The sequence below is a fragment of a genome, unplaced genomic scaffold (genome assembly GCF_019419815.1).
Source record: "Pyrus x bretschneideri cultivar Hongxiangsu unplaced genomic scaffold, Pyrus_bretschneideri_v1 Contig13, whole genome shotgun sequence".
Lineage (NCBI taxonomy): Eukaryota > Viridiplantae > Streptophyta > Magnoliopsida > Rosales > Rosaceae > Pyrus > Pyrus x bretschneideri.
The window spans coordinates 6044880-6061707 of NW_025999424.1; the positions used below are offsets into that span (position 1 = coordinate 6044880).

Sequence of the window (16828 nt, forward strand, 5' to 3'; positions counted from 1 at the left end):
ACCTACACTATCTCATCTATGAAGGGTGATCTGTTCATGTTGGCCATGTCCTGTCATAGTGCTTCATCGACCACTTCGTTGTGTTGGAAATCATGCAATCGCTTGTTTAAAAGCCTATCTACCTTTTCCTGAATTTGCCTTTGTTGGGGTAGCGAAGCTCTCGGCTGCCTTCGGTTTTGACTTGCTAGTCTAAGCTACTCTTTTACGCCCTCGGCTCGTCTATGCCGCATCTTTGATGTATATAGTCCGTTCTTAGCAGGCGATGAAATTCTTCGCAGGCTGCTGGTGGAGCTTGAGCTGGACTAAGTGACTGCTTCTATTCGTCCTTCGTACTGCCTGCTCTGATATGAGGTGGAGGATGCTCTTTATGGGCCTAACCGCGAATAAACACTTAACCTAGAAGGTTGCTCATGTTGACTATCAGAGTGTGGCCCCAACCGTGATTGTATGCTCGTCCGTAGGCCTAGTCTAGAGTGCACCTTTCTCCACGCACTAAGATGGAAGTATACACTATCTCTGGGGCCCAATCGAGAGTGTACGTTACCCGAACGCTCAATTTGTGGTTGGTCGAGTGGCTGCTTGTCAGGATGTTGGTCGAGGTGTCCTGAAGTAGGACAAAGGCAGACGATGTCTTCCTGAATTTGCCTTTGTTGGGGTAACGAAGCTCTTGGTTGCCTTCGGTCTTGACCTACTGGTTTAGGCTACTCTTTTACGCCATCAACTCGTCTATGCTGCAGCTGCGGTGCATATGGTCCATTCTTAGTAGGCGATGAAATTCTTCGTAGGCTGCTGGTGGAGCTTGAGCCTAACTAAGCGATTGCTTCTCTCCGTCCTTCGTGCTGCCTACTTTAATGTGAGGTGGATGATGCTCTTTTTGGGCCTAGTCGCGAATGAACACTTAACCTAGAAGGTTGCTTATGTTGACTATCAGAGTGTGGCCCCAACCGTGATTGTATGCTCGTCCGTGGGCCTAGTCTAAAGTGCACCTTCCTATGCGCACTAAGATGGAAGTATACGCTATCTCTGGGGCCCAATTGAAAGTGTACGTTGCCCGAACGCTCGATTTGTGGTTGGTCGAGGGGCTGCTTGTCAGGATGTTGGTCGAGAGGCTCATCGTCTGCCCTTGTCCTACTTCAAGACACCTCGTCTGGGGCACGTTGGATCTCGGTGCAGTGCAAGAGCTGATTCACCAAGGTCGTTTGCTGTGCAAAGACGCTTGTCAACTCAATGACTTGTCGAGACAAGTGTTGTTCGCCATTTGGATTGGAAGAGCTTGGAAGGTATGCATCTCCTTGAGCAGTAGAAGTATGGTAGACTCCGAGCGCGAGAATTAGGGAATGTTAAATCTGCGGAGAAATGTGGTAAAAATGCCCCTAGTTCAATCGTAGGCCCAAAAATTTGGAAGGCCACGAGGGCAGGCTGGGCTACGGAAGTAGGCTGTTTGGCATGTGGCGTACATAAGTGCAAGGTTAGGGCTCAGTTGGCAACGTGTTAGGTTTGAGTGACTCAGGTCGACTCGGCTATGGCTTGGGCCCTTGAAGGTTGAAGTGGCACAGTTTGGGTTGTGGGTTTTGCTGAGGGTGGCCACCATGGTGGTTGCCACGGTGGTGCCACATGGGGGTGATGCCGCTTCACTCATTGTTGTGTTGAGCCTTATAGATCGCAGTGGTCCTAATTTTTGAACGTTGGAATTTCCGTTCGTCGAGGTTTCCGAATCTCTTGCCATTGTATTATGTTTTATCAAAGAATTTTGTAAAAATAAAAATTCCAAGAATAAGAACGTACGAAAAATCTACAAATGAACAAGAAAATGAAAAACCTTGAATGTGAGAGTCTTTTACAAGCGTTTGATCAAGATTCTCAATGCAAGAAGCAATTTGTGGATGCAAATTTCTTCTTTTTTGTTCTTGGATGAAAATGCACTTGTAAAAACAATTAACACCTCAGATCAAGGCCAAGAGCCTCATGTGCTCATGATGAATTTGTTGGGAGGGGTGCTTTGGCTGAAGAACCTCCGATGCCAAAGTTAGAATTTTGAGGGAAAAGTGTTTGGAGAATTTAGAGAATTTTGCAAGAGGATTCAACTTAGGTCTTTGGAGAAAACGAAGTGGTATTTATAGGGGTATGGCCGAACCTATTAGGAGAATGGGGACCGGCCATATGAGTATTTTTTGGTGTTAATTACAATCGATTAGCTAATTAATAAATTAATTGAGTAATAAATAAACTAATTAGCCAATTAATATAATTTGAAAGAAATAATATGGAAGTTACCTTGTGGGGAGGATTTGATGAGGATGAATGAAATAGGTTTTGAATAAATACCTATTTTGATCACTTTTGACCTTGATTGAGTGATGATTTTCCACTGCTCGCCCGTAGAAGCTTTGGTGTGCCTCGAGAGTAATTTTGTCTTTTTACCCTAAAATCCACGTGTCACCTCCATATTTTTCTCGATTATTTTTTGCTCCACAATATTTTTATACAAAACATACACAGTGTTTGTTGTAAAATTTGATGCTCAAAATCTTGAATCTTGTCACGCAAGACTCACATGCAAAACAAACATTTTAGATCTCTCTCTCTCTCTCTCTCTCTCTCTCTCCCCCCCCCCCCCCCCCTCATGTTTGTTTCGCAAATTGAAAGTGGAAAAACACCCCCTAGATGCAATTTAAGAGATTTGGCTCTTGTTGATTGCCATTTCTTGACTAAAATGATGCCCTAGTTTAATCTAATTTCATGCTTAGAACTTAAAATAAATAAGATACGTTTGGTTTCGGATCCTAACACTCTTTCTTCTCTTTAGTGTAGATTATTCTTCATAATAAAATTTTAGTTTTTTCGTGCAATTGGACTCTCGAGCAGTGACACACCATAATCTGTTCTTGTTCTCTACTATTCCGACCTTGTGACACCATCCTAAGACCCGAGACCCCGGAACAGGACCTAAACAAAACCGGCACCAAGGAAATGGACTTATCTTTTTTCAATTCAAGGTAAATCCATTTCAATCTAATCCAATCCTATTACCTAAGTATGCGAAAAATCTACAATTATGGTTTCATTATAGGAAGCTGATTTTCATAATATTTTAGCATCACATACACTCATCTTTATTTTTTATTGTCGAATTACATAAATCAAATGAATACAACGAATACATTTAAACAATGAATAAGTTAGAGTATGAGCGTGATTCTTGCAGCCTTGTTATAATCTCTAAGTGTTTCAACTTGGTATGAAGAAGTCTTAATATGATTGTTGGAGTTGTTTAATTGTTTTGGGACTGAAACTCTGAGATTGCTCGGTTTAGAACTCATAGTTGTATAAGGATTATGGTTTTGCATTCCTTATAGGATTGTAATATAGGGCAATCCGTGTATTTGCTTTCAACATAAAACACTGCTCTCACAAAACAACTCTCACTATCGTACCAATTACCTGTTGTATGTTTGGCTGAGTATTGTGGTTTTGCAAGAGAGAAGGTTGTCTTTGGAGATTGACATGGCTTCTTCTTCCATGAATATGTCTACAGGTTTGTCTACGCTCATGCTTTAATTTCTGCCGGTGCAGTATGCTTGGGTTGGAACTCGAGATACAAATCAGACTTGCAAACAAGCCTTCTATCTTTCGAATATAATCCTAATTTACGACATCAACTGGCAAATCGTATGCCGGATCGATAGCTTTCAAGCCTGGATGTTCAAGAAGGGACTGAATAGTCCCGTCAATATCCAAAGTGACTGATTGCAAATACATGCATATAATTTTGTGTTTCGTTCTTTTCATGTGGCTGTCCCACATTATTATTTTTCATCGTTAAAAGCATGCAACCTCTTTTTCTTGGATGACAAACGAGCCTACATGCCCTGCAAAAAACTACAATAGAACGTCACCAGATTCAGGAAGTCATAGCAACTAGGACATGCTAACAAGAAGCATAAGCTTGATCGAAGTAAAAAGCAATGCAAATAGAAAAGAACCTGTATAGCACAGTACACTGGCACGACGACATCTTATGACAATAAAATAAAGTTGTTTGAGTTTATATTCGCATGTCATTGTTTCATTATCACAAGACATTGCATAATAAGTGCCACAAAACTATTCTACATGCAAATACACTCAAAAAGTATAGTTGGCTAGAACTTTATTAATCTACCCCCGTTGAAAAATATCTGGTACATATCAATATCCATCCCTTCCTATATATATGGCTCCACCACCATCCATTGATACCAAATTCACAACCATTAATTGCTCTAGTAGCTGGATCAAAAAAAACATAAAATAAAATGTTCTAGTAGCTTCAGCTTGCTGCAATACCAAATTAAATATGCAAATGTTGCTCCAACGTTGCTTCTTGTTGCCACATTGCTCCTTGATGAATAATAATATGGCTCTTTGAATCCCTTGCGCCTACAAATTTGGGCATGCCAAATGTACTCAAAGCTCCCAAATGTCACATCATGATCACGTCAAAAGTCGGCAGTCTGCCAATTACAAGCCAAGCATGTGGAGTTACGATTTTGTGCAGTCCTTGAAGACTAATCATAAATTCATAATCCCCTACAAGTTTTATCAAGCTGTATTACTTTTACTTAATGACTTTTGTTGGATAATGCATACAAGGATGGGTGGAAGTTCTTGGAGGAGAAAGTGAAGCATATGATTGATTACGATGATGATGATATCAACACGTTGATTATGTTTGAGTTCATTGATGACATCCCACGGTTAAGTTTGGGATATCACTTTGAGGAGCACATAACAAGAGCTCTTTATAAAATATTGAACAACACTGACGGCCAAGGAATAGACCAGAGTCTCCCCTCACTGCTCTCAGACCATCTCCAACTGAAAGGGCTAAAAATAGCCAGAAAATCGTCTTCAATCGAGGGTTAGGCCAAATGGCTCATGGGCCCCACTGGACAAAAAAGGGCTAAAGGGCCAACCGGCTGGGCCAATTGAGCTAGCCAGCCACCCATAGGCTGGCCAGAATTTTCATTATTCCTGTCAGATATAACCGATAGCATTGTACTTATTCCTGTCGATTATATCCGACAGGAATGGTAGGCCTTTTTTTTTTTTTAAACAATTTTTTTTTAATTTTTTTTTTCCTATAACTTCCTAAGCCATTATACAACATTAAATTAAATAACATTAAACAACATTAAACAATATGAAACAACATTAAATAACATTAAATTTAAATAATAAATTATGTTTGGCCCTTTGGCTCTCGGTTGGAGATGGAGGCAAATATGACCATGTACAGTTCATTAAAATATTAATATCTTGCAGGGCCAAATGGCTAAAACGAGCCATCTGGCCAGCCTTCGGTTGGAGATGGCATCAGCTTCATGCTCCTTGGACATATGTGTTTGAGATCTCCCAAGGTATATATACGTGAACTTTTTGTTAGTTATGGTTACTAACGATAGATAATTTACACTAAACTCATCTCAATTACGGAATATGATTTTAACCCAAAAAGTACTTGATTTGTGTACTAACACCTACCTTAAATCTACAAAATACACCTATAGTACATTTTATTGTTGCCACTTAATACTACGATCTAGTAGCATTCTCTCCACTTGTAAGTGCGAAAATGGAGAGTTTGCAAATTTATTCTCTCACCCCTTAATATAAATATATCGTTATATAAAACATTACATTTTATCGTCTACAGTTGATACCGCATATATAGTTTCATTCGGTATAATTGCATAAAAACTATACTTAGTTGGCTTCTAGCTACTATTGCCATACGTGGGAATTAAGGGGCAAGGCATCTAGAAATAGTGTTGGAGATGTAGGCTTCTCTAACATCAGTGTTTCTTATTAGTACTATACCATGTATGAACTCACTTATGCTATGTTTTAATCAGCGACTTTTAAGTTACAGCGAAAGTGGACTTGATGCTATAAAATGCACTTGAAGAGAACACTAGCAATGAATTGCTCAAGCAGTTGAAAAGTGATTTTGAAGCACGACAAAATTATGAATGCGCTACAAATCAAGACATTAAACATAGAACTTTCAAATGTACTTCTAGTCATTTTCAAATTAAGACATTAAAGTTTCTCCGTCTTATTTACTAGATATGCATATAATAACTTATATGAACCTCAGATTACTTTAGTAGATTCGCAGATGGTAATGGAAGTTTCAAGGCATGGCTTTGTAAGGATGTAAAAGGAATGATTAGTCTGTGCGAAGTTTCATATTTTTATTTCGAAGGAGAGAGCCTCTTGGATGAGGGCCTTGCATTCTCAACCATTTATCTCAAGAACCTTAGTGGAGCCAATTTTTCCAAAGGACTAGCAGAACAAGCGAGTCATGCACCGTAACTTCCACTGCACCGTATAATGCGAAGCTAGATGGAATATTGAGCCATACAGTAAAAGGCAAGGTTCTAAAAAACGTTAGGCGCTAGTCAGGTGGCGGGTTGGCGCCTAGCACCTAGGCAGCTAGGCGGGCGTCTCGGCGGATTTAGATAAATTTCTTGTATATCTTGTAAATAAGCGCATATTGACACTTACAAAAAATTATACTCGTATGAAGTCAATGGATAAGATATTAAAAGAATGATAAAATGCAAAAAATAAGGTTCTAAAAGATGCTAGGCACTAGTCGGGCAGTGGGCTGGGACCTAGGTTTAAAGGATTATAAATTTGTAGTACTTACTTAATATTTTCAAAGATTATAAATATGTAGTGAACTTAAAAGAAAAGTCAAAATATGTAGTGTAAATTTGTAGTCTGTTGAAAGCATTTTTTAAGTGGGATAATGTGCAACAGAAATGGGAGGTGGGGCGCACCACATGAATATTTAATATATATTTACGTCAGTTGCATTTCCCAATTCCATTGGAATCAATTTAAAAACAATTAAACAAAAAGGTTAGGTGGTCTTATGCATGTCCATCACGTGGGTGTGAATGGGAAAAGAGAGAAACTCATTTCTCTTTCTTCTTCCTCTCATCTTCTTCGATGGACATAAATTTGAAATGCAGAACCAGAACCCAGAAAGAGAACCAGTTGTTGCTCAAAAAAATATATGAAACGCCCAGACCACCACCTAGGCCACACAGTCGCCCGTCGAGGCCGCCCAAGCACCGCCTAGGCAACCTCGACGTCCGCTTAATCTCTTTGCCGATTTTTCCTCCGACTTTGGGTTAATCGCGGTGGGTGGCCACCTAGGCCGATTTTTAGAACACTGGTAAAAGGCCAAATGCAAAACAGATGCTACTTGAAATTGCAAAGAGAAAATTTAACAGGGTGCAATGCACACTCCAATGGGATCTTCAAGAAGTATCATGGTAACTATTTTTTTCCCTCTTATTTATGCTATATTTGGGAAGAGAGAATCAAACATATAATTAGGAGTACAAGGTATATGTTATACCCATCAAGTTAATATAGGGAGATGATTTTTATTTCTTTTTAGTTTCTCCAACACCCCTCTTTATATCTAGCTATCAGATGAAATAAATTGGGGGGTGGAACAATGAACATAAATAAAATAAATGGACACTTTGAATGCGGTCCCTATCTATTAATATTCTTTGACTGAAATCTTGTTGTTTTTAATTTTTGATCGAAGTCCCTGAAATTAATGTGATAATGTATTTCTATGTAGGTTACTATATTTTTTACATTAAATTTTGAAATTTATAGTTGTTTGTATTAATGAGATTTTAAATTTAAAAACCCATAATTTGTGGACTAAAATTATTAAAATATAAATTATAGATATTAAGCTTAATAATATTAGTAAATTTCTGTGATTAAACTTGATATGGATACATTCTCAAAGCAAGAAAAAGAATGCACCGGTATAAGTTTAAAAATGGATTAGAAAGAAATTGAATAGTTTTTTTTTAAAATTTTTTTTAATGGTACATTTTACATACAACAAATTGGTAAATATTTAAGAAATGGTACATGTTAAGATTAAAAAAAAATTACATGAATGGGTACATATAAGATTAAAAAATTGGAAACCTTTTTATAAAAAAATTATGGGATACGAACTTATTTCAATATATATAGTTTTTATTTTGGAAATTTTTGAATTAAAAATTAGTTAGGAGTTCAATCAAGGTGTGATATTAATATCCTAAATCAATTATTAACTTTTTTAAAAAAAATTATGTAACTAACATGTAAATTCATTATTGCATTAATGCTAGGGACTTTGATCAAAATTTGAAAACTAATAAGGTTTCAGTCAATGAACATTAGTAACTAAGGACCGGATACTAATTTTTTCTAAAATAAATGTTTAGGATGACAAAATTGATGTGCTTGTAATTTCCATTATTGTATACATACGAGCATAAGCATTAATTTGAGTTTAATTAGTTTGTGGTAACTAAGAAAGGGCATAAATGTAAATTGACGTAATAAAAATAATAATGACAGAAATATATTTATCATTCTATTGACACTTACCCTTGCCTCATCCTTTCCATCAATTTTATACCACATATGTCTGCTACTAATAGTACTATATATCAATTCAGATTCATCAGAAACTGTACATACACTATACACTACAATCATTTTATCATATAACAACAATGCAGATATTTTTCGTTGTTTTCTAGGATATCCACACCTTTGGTTGGCTATCATTCAAGCGTGAAGATAATTTGCAGTGCAAGAAGTAATGCAAGTAAAAAAGATCTATAGCACCGTACACTGACGACGTTTTATAATAATGAAATAAAGACGTGTGAGTTTAATTATATTCATAGAAATTTCACATAACAGTGTATTCATGCCTTAAAAATTATTCTGCAAATATAGACAAAACATATAATTGGCTCGAACTTCACCAATCTACCTCCGTTGAAAAATATCTAGTATATGTCAATATCCATCCCTTCCTATATATGTGGCTCAACCGCCATCTATTGGTACCAAATTCACAACCATTAATTGTTCTAGTAGCTTCAGCTTGCTGCAATACCAAATTAAGCATGCAAATGTTGCTCCAACATTGCTTCTTGTTGCCACATTGCTCCTTGCTCCATAATAATGTGGCTCTTCGAATCCCTTGCGCCTTCAGATTTGGGCATGCCAAATGCTCAATGACCACAAACAATACGACCCAAAGCTCCCAAATATCACATCATGATCACCACACAAGTCGACAGTCTGCCAATTACAAGCCAAGCATGTGGAGCTACGATTTTGTTCAGTCCTTGAAGACTGATCATAATCCCCTACAGGTGATTGATCGATTCGAGAGTACAATTTTTAGTTAGGACAACATTTTTTTCTCTCTTATGTGTCCATTTGCACTTTCTGTTTACTATTTAAAAGATCTAAATAAGTTCATGCCTTTGGAAGGTGTCTTACATCATAAGCCTCATGATGTTAAATTTTCTTTTATGTTGAATGAGTCTAAAATAATTGAATTGAGGCATTTTGCCAATACATATTGAATTGCACATGCATGTAGTTAAAGGATATAACATCAACCTAACTAGTCACAGACCGCTAGATCGACTCTGAAAATGTAGTACGTATGACAAAAGTTATATCAAGCCGTATTACTTACACTTAATTACTTTTGTAGGATAAAGCATACAAGGATGCGTGGAAGTTTCTTGAGGAGAAAGTGAAGCATATGATTGATTACGATGATGATGATATCAACATGCTGACTATGCTTGAGTTCATTGATGACATCCAACGGTTAGGTTTGGGATATCATTTTAAGGAGGACATAACAAGAGCCCTTTATAAAATATTGAACAACATTGATGGCCAACGAACATATCAAAGTCTCCATTTCACTGCTCTCAGCTTTAGGCTCCTTAGACAATATGCGTTTGAGATCTCCCAAGGTATATAATACGTCAACTTTTTGTTAGTTACTGTTACTGAGGATAGATAACTTACACATAATTCATGTAAATTGTGGAGTAGGGTTTTAACCTGGAGAGTATTTAATTTATGTACTAAAACGTAACTTAAATAAATGGGGTTTTTGAACTTTAATCCTTGAAGAAGATTAAAATTCAATAAAAACCTGGTGTTAGATTGGATAATGATTTTAGTCCTCTAATGTGTATTTAATTCAAATTTATATTATATTTTTTTATTTTAATATTTAATAGATATCTTATTTAATGTCATTACATTAAAATTGAAATTATTTATTATTATACACATTTTAATTCATTATATTTATTTTAACTTCCTCTAATTAGTGTACCTAAACATTCATATCATAATATATTTTACTAAATTAGTGTACTGAAATGTCTGTACCTGAATATGTTGTAGTGAATTAGTAGCACATAAGAAAATATGCAAAAACATAAGTGTACCAAAAAATTCCGTACCTAAATATATGATACTAAACTAGTGTACCGAAATGTCGGTACCTAAATATATTATAATAAACTAGTGTACCGAAATGTTCGTACCTAAACATATTATGCTAACCTTGTGACATCCCATCCCGGAATTATCGGAACCGTACGCGTGAAATTACCATTTTACCCCTAGTTGTTTTGTTATGTTGTTTGGTTGTTTGTGTGGTGTTGGCAAGCTTTGGGCCACACACACACACACACACACACACACACACTGTCTCACTCACCCTCACCCTCTGGCTCTGTCTCTGTCACTCTCTCTCTCCCGTGTCTCTCTCTTTCCCCTTCTTCTTCACCATATATGTACGGACCAAACCCAAAACCCACCAAATCCTTGCAGATCGAGGGAACCAAGTACACCATCGTGATGGTGAGGCCGAGAGGAGTCTAGTGGTGCCATTTTCAGGTGAGAAACCAGTCGTTTTCACGTCGATCTCGTAAGCTCCGTTTTGAACACTGTTCATGCAAACCTAATCTAGCATGTTTTTGGACTTTCTAAGCTTGTAGATGTGTTAGTGAGGTCCCAAGGAGCTTGGGAGTGCTTCGTTGGGTGAATTTGGACGTCGGGAAAGCTTGGTTCAAAGTTGGCCGAACTTGGATCGTTGTTGCAGGTGAGATTCTTTGATTTTTAGGCCTTAAAACTAGTCTAACGTGAATCTACTAGTCCTAAGCTTCATTTTGGTATAAAGAACGTGAAAAATGGTTGAAAAACGAGTGAGAAAACAAAGTTGGAAAATTTTGCAGTTTTCCGGCGACGGCGCCGGCGACGGCGACGGCGCCGGCGGCGGTGGCTCGCTGGAGAAGACAGGGGAATATTCCGTTAGGGTCTAACGGAATATTCCTAACGGACAGTAACGGCGTCAGTCAAGATTAACGGAATATTCCAGGGAATATTCCTGACGGCGTCACTTGACGCCGTCAGCGTGCAGGTCACGTGGGCGCGCGTGGGGGCGCGTGGACCCGTGTCTGTGCTGGCGCGTGGGGGCGCGTGACGTGTCCAAAAATTATTTTAAAAATATGGTTGTGATCGTGAGGTTGTGTAGATCACGTGGGTATATTCATTTGTCCATTTTGAGCAATGTATGAAAAGTTATTTTGAACGGACGATTATGTGCTTTAAAGTTAACGTTTTTATAGTTAATTCGCATATAGATGACACGTATCCCGAAGACGAGCGTGCACATTCGAGGCAGGGGGGCTACGACCCTTCTACATATCAGTGAGTGGGCTTTTGTTTTCCGTATATACCTATATACATGTTATTTCCCAGAAATTAGTATAAATGCCTCGTTTTACGCTATTAATTTTATATGATTGATGATTATACATGATTAGTGGCATATGAGTTGGTTTATATATTTATTCTTACGTCATTTACATATATGTTGGTGCTGTGGCGGCCTAGGTAAGTGCCAGGTAAGCGTGTTTTACATTCACATTAAATAGTGATTCGAGGTGCTTAGAGAGCTCATAACCTGCACCCCCGGTGTTAGTGCTCCCGCCCAGAGTAGGGCACAGTCCTTCACGTGTTGTTCACCTCCCGCACCACACGCTCAGCTTGAATCCAAGTTAGGTGCACAGTCCTGTCGTACAGACCACTATAGGTGGTTCCGACTCGTAGGTGACCCGCGATTATTCGCACAGCCTTCACGTGATCGTAGCACTAGAGCGTCATACGTATTACACCCAGGCTTGTCGTACAGACCACTATAGGTGGTTCCGACTCGTGGGCAGGTTTAGGGAATGAGTGGTAAATAGAGCTCTAGGTTCAGCCGTACAGGTCACTTAGGGGACTCCGGCTGCCATTTTGTTATGCTATTGATGTGATATACATACCTGAGCATTTGCATGTTATTATGAGGCGTAGAGCATGACGACATACATTTGAGCATGTTGGTATATCCTTGCGTATACTTGGAATATTTATACCTTCGTATATATGTTTATTTTCTGGGAAGTATACAGGTTTTACGGCGAGGGGTTATATTATGTTTTATGAAATGGTTTTCTAAGAGATTTGTTTCGCCCACTCACGCTTTTGTTTTTGCGCCCCTCCAGGTTCTAGTAGCTTAGCGGGTTCGGTGGTTTCCCCAGGGACGTCCCGGCATTCTGACAGACCTTCACCTATGTAGGGTCGCCTACGGGCGCACTTTTGTCGTAACATTTATTTTTGGGCTGCTGTAGGCCTTAGGCTCTGAATTCAGTGTTTTAATTACACTAGCACATATCCTATTACTCTATATTTGCTAGTTTTAAATTATTCGCACTTTTATATTACTGTTTCTAGCTTCCGCACTGTGCACATGGCTACGTCACTTCCACGTGGCGGCCAGCATGCCCTGATCTCGGTTGGGGTGTGTCAAACCTACTGTACCAAAATGTTCGTGCCTAAATATATTGTAATGAATTAGTGGCACATAAGAAAATATGCAAAAACATATGTACCGAATTTTTACGAAAATATTTTCTTATATAAGATACTTACCATAATGAGAATTAAAATTTATAATATTTTCATAAAATTTAATTTATGAACACTATAAAATTATAAATAAAAAAGAGAGACATTTAATATGTTGACATTAAATAGGGTCTAGGGACTAAAATCAATTTTTAATCTTGTATAAGACATTTTTTAAATTTCATCTTATTTAAGGATTAAATTCTAGTTTTCTATAAATATAAACAAAAAGCAGCTAAAGTACTTTTTATTGTTACCACTTAATACTACAATCTAGTTGTATTCCTCTCCACTTGTAAGTGCGAAAATTGAGGGTTGCAATCAATTTATTCTCTCACCACTTTAGTGTAAATATATTGCTATATAAAACATTACATTTTATCGTTTACAGTTGATACCACATAGTTTCATTCGGTATAATTCCATCAAAACTATATTTCGTAGGATTCTAGCTAGTATATACATATGCGAGAATTAGGAACAAGGCATCTATAAATAGTTTTGGAGATGTAGGCTTCTCTTGGTTATTAGTACTATACCTTGTATGAATCCACTTATGCTATGTTTGAACGAGTGACTTTTAGGTTACAATGCTTTAAAATGCACTTGAAGATAATACTAGCAATGAACTGCTCAAGCAGTTGAAAGTTGATTATAAACACACAAAATTACGAATGCCCTACAAATTAAGACATTAAACATAGAACTTTCAAATGTACTTCTAGGCATTTTCAAATTAGGAAATTAAAGTTTCTCCCTTTTATTTACTAGATATGTATATAATAATTTGTATGAAACTCAGATGTATTTAGTAGATTCACGGATGGTAATGGAAGTTTCAAGGCATGGCTTTGCGAGGATGTAAAAGGAATGCTTAGTCTATACGAAGCTTCATATTTTTCTTTTGAAGGAGAGAGCCTCTTGGATGAGGGCCTTGCATTCTCAACCATTTATCTCAAGAACCTCAGTGGATACAATGTTACAAAAGGACTAGCAGAACAATTGAGTCATGCACTGGAACTTCCACTGCACCATAGAATGCAAAGATTAGAAGCTAGATGGTACATTGAGGCATACAGTAAAAGGCCAGATGCAAATCACGTACTACTTGAAATTGCGAAGCGAGATTTTAACAAGGTGCAATCTACACTCCAAAGGGATCTTAAAGAAGTATCAAGGTAACTATTTTTTCCCTTTTATACATGCAATATTTGGGAAGAGAGAATCAAACACAGGACGAGGAGTACAAGGTACCCCTCTTTATTTTTAGTCATCAGATGAAATTAATTGGCCAAAAACAACAAACACAATTAAAATAAGTGTGTAGGAGGACAAAAATGGTGTGTTTATAATTTTTATTATTATATACATACTAGCGTAAGCATTAATATGAAATTAATCAGTTTGTGGTAACTAAGAAATGGCAAAAATGTAGTCATTTAGTACTACGTCTAATGATATTCCCTTTCAGTTGTGAATGACAAATTCAATACTAATTTAATCTCCAACCCTTTAGTGTAAATATATCTTTGCATTAAAAATAAATAGACAGAAATGCATTTATCATTCAACTTCGTACCTACCCTTGCCTCATCCTTTCCATCAATTTTATACAACAAATTTCTACTACTACTTGTACTATATCAATTCTCATTCTCGTTCAACTATTTTGATATCAGACTTCTACTAATTACATAGTAACTTTGCTTCATTAATTTTGCAATTAGGTGGTGGGTGGATATGGGGTTAGCAAAAAAGTTGAGCTTCATCAGAGACAGATTGATGGAGTGCTTTTTTTGGTCGGTTGGAATCGTCTTTGAACCTCAACACAGTCATGTCAGGAAAGAGTTGACAAAAGTGGCTGCTCTAGTAACCACCATTGATGATGTCTATGATGTTTGTGGTACTTTGGATGAACTAGAGCTTTTTACTTCTGCCGTTGAAATGTTAGAAATTAAAAAGACATAGTCAATATAAAATCACTCTTCAATATTCATTTAATTAAGAGTTACTTATGACATTCCATTACGTTCTTATGCTACTGATCAGATGGGATATCAAAGCTGTAGAAAATCTCCCAGATTACATGAAGCTTTGTTTTCTAGCTCTTTATAACACAGTGAATGAGATGGTTTACGACACTCTAAAGGAGCAAGGACAAAACGCCCTCCCTTATGTCACAAAAACTGTACGTACACTACATTCTTATTATCATATATCAATAATGTTTCTTAGGCATAAAAAATTAACCACCGTTGTGACGTACAACATAACCATTGTACTAGAGAATGTGTGCAATGTAGTCAATTTTTTGTTTCTACATTAATAATACCATTTTATTCTCCAATTAATTATAACTTCACTTTACACTATTAATTAACTGCCATCTTATGATTCTATATATCACAGTGGGCTGATTTGTGCAAAGCATTTCTTAAGGAGACAACGTGGCGCTATAACAAGCACATACCCACATTTGAAGAATATATCGACACTGCATGGATATCAGTCTCAGGAGTGGTGTTCTTAGTTCATACATATTTTCTCCTCACCCCAAAGATCACAAAGCAAGCACTTGAATGCTTATAAAATCACCACAATCTCTTGCGTTGGCCATCTCTTATTTTCCGGCTTTGCAATGATTTGAGTACTTTCGAAGTATGCATTTAATTCAAAGTCCGTTTAATAACTATTTTAATTTTTTCTTTTCAAGCAAAAGATTAAAAAATTGTACTTTGGTTACTCTTTAGAGCTTTTGGGTTTTTAAATAATAAAAAATTGAAAATTAAAATCAAACCAAATTTTGAAAGGGAAATAAATATCAAAAGACCCCTTAATGTTCTTTTAATTTTTACTTTAATGCATTATGCATGCACAAATTTATCTTCACTTGAATATTCTGTATGTATATCAATTTGTTGTCACATTGCAGGCAGAAGTGCAGGGAGGAGAAACTGCGAACTCAATCTCATGCATGACGCGTGGCAGTATGAATGTTCCTGAGGAATTTGCTCGCGATATATAAGTAATTTGGTTCAAAACAGTTGGAAGAAGCTGAACAAAGATGGAGCTTCTGGTTCTCCATTTACAGAGCAATTTGTACAAGCAGCAAGAAACCTTGCTCGAATTTCCCAATGCGTATACCAATATGGCGATGGGCATGGAGCTCCAGACACAAGAGCAAAGAATCGAATCCTATCAGTTATTATCGATCCCATTAAAGGACCATAACACGCACATATATATGTTGGATGGTTGTTAGCCACTAACATGGTGGCATTTAATTAATTTCTTGTTCGATTTTTCAGTATGTACCTAGACTAAAAAGCTTGTATTTAATCTAAAAGTCATGTGATATTTGATATTTAATCTCTCAAAGCTCCAAATATTTTTTGGTGTTAAAAACTTAAAAGCCATTAGCTGGTTTTACTAATATGTACAAAAAACTGTGATTGGATGATACTGCATATCAATACAAAATTGACAAAAAATTGACGAATCATTGCCAGGTGTCATAGATTAATGTTGATTACCCAAATCATACGGCGCCTTAAGGAGACGTTTAGTTTGAGTAATGGATATTTCAAACAGAAAGTTTATTTGAAATTTTTTTCGAAGAGGAATGGTTTTGGTTATAGACAAAGTCAATAACAAGTGAAAACGACAATTAAAAATATCAACAAGCATGCACTAAGACGAATGATTCTGGTTATAGACAAAGTCAAGGAAGGTAAAGTACCATTGTCTATTTAGGAGTTCTAATCTTTTTGTGGCAAGTCTAGGATCGTTTTTAGGCGTTGGAAGATAAAGCTAAAGCTAAGTTAACAAGTTGGAAGGGAAAACTTTTAATTCATTCAATCAGTTTTTAAAAGTATGCCGTTACTGTTTAGGGGAATATTCCCACTTTTTAATAAAAAAATTTAATAGCAAGTTTACCCTATTTGTGAAATGACATAAAGACCTAAAC

General features: G+C 36.9%; 1 pseudogene; it reads left to right on the forward strand.

The window, feature by feature from the left end:
- Window positions 1-8927: 8927 nt before the first annotated feature.
- On the forward strand, window positions 8928-16333 carry LOC103946991 (annotated as a pseudogene).
- The last annotated feature ends 495 nt before the right edge of the window (window positions 16334-16828 follow it).